The sequence below is a fragment of the Wolffia australiana genome, chromosome 17, assembly GCF_029677425.1.
Source record: "Wolffia australiana isolate 7733 chromosome 17, ASM2967742v1".
NCBI classification, from domain to species: Eukaryota; Viridiplantae; Streptophyta; class Magnoliopsida; order Alismatales; family Araceae; genus Wolffia; species Wolffia australiana.
In genome coordinates, this window is record NC_135851.1 from 9,464,278 (window position 1) to 9,468,528 (window position 4,251).

General features: G+C 33.1%; 1 long non-coding RNA gene across 1 annotated transcript; it reads left to right on the top strand.

The window, feature by feature from the left end:
* The first annotated feature begins 306 nt into the window (after positions 1–306).
* Positions 307–2,235, top strand: LOC144714655 (uncharacterized). Its single transcript, XR_013584420.1, has 2 exons — positions 307–529; positions 1,795–2,235. It is a non-coding gene; the product is annotated as an uncharacterized LOC144714655 (long non-coding RNA).
* Positions 2,236–4,251: the final 2,016 nt, after the last annotated feature.

Consider the following 4,251-nt stretch of genomic DNA (forward strand, 5'->3'; position numbering starts at 1 on the left):
CGGCCCTTAGTGGGCCGGTTTGAGCGCTAATGTTTTTTTTATAAAATCCACAGCACGTACGAATAGACGCACCACACACAACAACGCAGCGACCCATCAGAAGGCACGTTTGCGTCTTCGGTGCGCGACACACACGTACGTGATTACGTACGTGTCACGCACGAAATGAAGCCACGCAAAAGCGCGACTTACCAATCATGGTGCGTTGTACGCTCTACGTACAACGCAAAAAGGATGAAGAAAATAACGGAATCAGAAGAAAATGTTCTTCCAATTCTGTGTCGATAAAAGGGAAGAATCGAAAAAATTAAAGGCGTTCTTGATTTTTTAAGCTGAAGGAAGGATCGCCTAGCCTCCCTCAAGACTCAAGAATCAGCAAGAGCGATTCGGAGACCGATTGGAGCAGGAATTTTGCAGATCCGTCGCCGTCGTTTTTCATCGAGTTCAAGCCAAAATCAGTGGAAAAGCTTGGCGTTCATTGCTCGGGATTGGCTCAGATTGATTCCCTGATAGCTCCTGGTACCTCTAGGTTTATTCCTGTTTGATTTTTGCACTTTATTTCATACTTTATTTTCTGAAATTCGCATTCCGTTTTTGCTCGCCGTCATTTTTTTATGTTCCGATTTTAATCAGTTTAGCTCGTGAATTTTAGTTTGATTTCAAGTCAATTAGCATAGATCGATTGTTCCTATCCTATTTTGAATCACATTTGTTCCTTAAAATCATAAAATTCATGTTCGTGCTGCTGAAATTCAGCAAATCGTGAATCACATTCACGATTTGCAATCATAGGATATTTTTGCAATTTCGAATTAATCAGGGTTAATAAAATATAATAATAATAAAAATTCTTCTTAACATTCTAAATCTGTGAGAAATCAATCAAATAAAATACAAATTACTAGAAAATATTACCTTAGGCCTTCTAGTCTATGAGAAATTTGAATACATCCTTATAAAAAGACTGGTAGTAACTATTGTGATAGATTTCTTCTCTAAATCATTTTTAGTTGACTAAAAAGAAAATAAAAAAAAATATTCAAGCTGCATTAAGTATTCAGGTTAAACAAACATGTTAAGCACACTTCAAGCAAACTGTTGATCGAGATATTTGTTACACTGACATCCTAAGAATCTAAGATCCATTGGATACTTAAACAACCTAGTAGGGGATTAGTTAGTAATTCTTGTCACGGATTGCTAACTAATCATAAAATCTATTAAAAGTAAAAAAAATCATAGCTGTTAAAACTTGAGTGCTAATCCCTAATTTGAGGAAAACTGAATTTTCCTATCGCCTCCCTAGGGTTCGACCCCTTACTCAAGCATTAAGGGACATAAAAATTTTAGTGATTAAGCTCGAAAAATCCCTAAATAATGACATATATACACGCATTTTCGAGTTTATCATTATCCTTCGAATAGGAATGTTTAGAACTCATGCTTAAAGACTAATGATCTTCGTATTATGATCTCATCATAATTCACTAAGTCCGATCATGTATTCATGGACTTCATTATAAGCATCACACGTGCACTATAATGAATATATTCTATTAATGAACATGGAACGAGATGTGGAATGTGTGATTAGCTTTCCAGCCACATATATTTCCATCAATCACATCCTGTAATTGCTAAAATATCTACAATTTCTATCTTGATTATATTTAGTCTGCGTAGTTGAACTCATATGTAGATATCCAGTTCTCACATATGTGTTTTATTTCCCTAAAGGGACCTGGGATACATCCTAGTTTCCCATATGCTTATGTTCTTTTTAGTGCTTTGTAGGAAGAAAAATGATGAGGCCATTGAAGCTGACATGTCCATGATTTGGAGGATCCTAATCCACTATCCTGATCCAACTCCTTAACACTCATCCATTTTATTTTTATTTTTTAAGAAGATTTCTTTTGTTGAAAGTTTGTCGTCTTATGTTGTTTTCCCTAAATAATGCTAATTATTGACATGTTTTTGGAGTTCTCCTTTTTGAGTTCTACTTATCAGCAATGGAGAAGCCAGGGGATTTCATAAGTTACAGGCACAGCTACACCCCAAGGGAGATGATCAACACCTATACAACATGATTTGCACTTTAAGTTTCCCATATTATTTATTATCTGCATTAGGGAAAACACGTATGATAATTGGGGGTTATTTGAATGTGAAACAAAAAATACATCATCTAATGATGCAGGCATAGTTATATAATTTTATATATTGTGTAATGTATTGAGAAGACCCAGCTTGAAAAATATGTTCACTCGTTGATCCTAAAAGAATGAGTAGAGAAGTTAGGCTCTCGTAACGGATAAAAACTATCACTAGATGGTATCATTTTCTAAGTGTCTAGGATATGTAGTATGGTTAGGATCAGACATTAAAATTAAAGGTTTTAAGTCATATCATTATTTAAAGGAGAGATGAATGAATTGAGTGTACCCACATCCATGCATATTGAGTTTTCTATATCACACTCATGTGTCTAGAATCATCATTAGGTGGAATGTTGATCTGGAAGAATTGGTCATTTCTTCTAGTCCTGAGCACATAATTACCATTTCTTGAACACCTAAAGCCAAAACTGGAGTCCATGTATCCCAGTTTTGTCTAAATACCTTGTGCATGTTATCCTTGTTCCCTAATAGTATTACATGAACCAACATTTATCTTTTACCCTTATTGATGATAGTGTGCCTAACTCCCAAATCCATCAATCTTCCCCTTTTTAATGTCCCGTGTGATACCATTTCCGTGTTATATTTCCTTGATATCATTTTCTCTCTTCACCTTCTCAACCGCATTTGTCTATTTATTATTATCTATCTGTCACTACATTCTCAAAAGAAATAGATACATGGGACAGTTTTGGCTCAACTTCATTGTGATGCCATTTTATCTCTAGCTTTGTAAGGAATAAATTTTATTTTTTGTTCTCCCTTTCAAAAAAAATAGAAGATAAAAATAAAGAAAAGTGAAAATTTTAAGAATAAAAAATTAACAATAAAAATAGGAATTGGGTTCTGATTTGGTGTTTGTTTTTTTGTTCAGCTTGTGTCTTCTACATCATTTATTCTTGGTCTTATGATGATACATTTGTGCTTATAACCTCTATTTTGAGAATGTTTTTTAGCACCTTTATTACATCTATTTCTACCTTTCTCCTTTACCCTTATAAAGGTGCCCAATATGGAGATAAATGACAAATGTCCAAATTCTTGCATGCACCCCTCGCCAATTCATTTTTTTTATTTCTCTCTTTTATAGATCATCATCATTGATCTATCAAAATCTAAACCACGTGAATATAACTATATATATCATAACGTAAAAATCTAACTAAATTGATTCAAGTCATCATCACCTCTCTTTTTAACAAAACAATTATTTCTGAAACTTTTGCGAGGAAACGCTACACTTTTAGAGCTCATACAATGAACACTCTTAATTTCTACACTGATATCCCGAATCCACATTCCTCCTAAATTTCTAGACATAAAATTAATAATAATATTTTATGTTCTTTATCTATTTAGTTACATATATATTTGGATAAAATGAAAATGTTTTGAAAGATATAAATTTAAGAGAAAAAATAATATAAAAACTGAATAAATAAATGTTCAAAATTATGTGAAGTAAGATAAATGTGTACTTGGTCTCCCCCAAAAATTCCAAAGGCAAGGTTGATTCATTGCGGGTTGACTAATTTTAGACACCCATGCAAGTCTCAGCAGTGCAGTTGATACTGACCACTAAGGTTTTGATAGAGAGGTGGTGATTGGCGATCATAGTAGCAGGTTGGCTGCACTAAAATTTTGAAGATACATATACATATTGATATGTAATGAAAATGTGAAATTCAGACTGAACCACATTTATATATTTGAACATATGGTCATACAGTAACTGAATTATAAAATAAAGGCATGAATTAATACATGGGATGATCTATGATAAGCAGATATTTGAAATTTTAGGAACCAGAAACAACATACACATTTAGAAGGGTTAATAACTGACCGAGGCAAATAATGTAATTATTTTTTATTGTCATTGTAAATTTTATTTGCCTACAATCAAATAAATTTATAAAATGTAGAAACTTACTCAAAGATGTAGAAGCGAGGGTAAGGTCGTCTCCACAAGGACTGGCCTTTATGTGTATATTCAATAGTTGAGTTGTTAGTTAAGAAAATATAGTAATAATACTAAAGATAATAAGAATGAGAATAGATAAGTATCAGT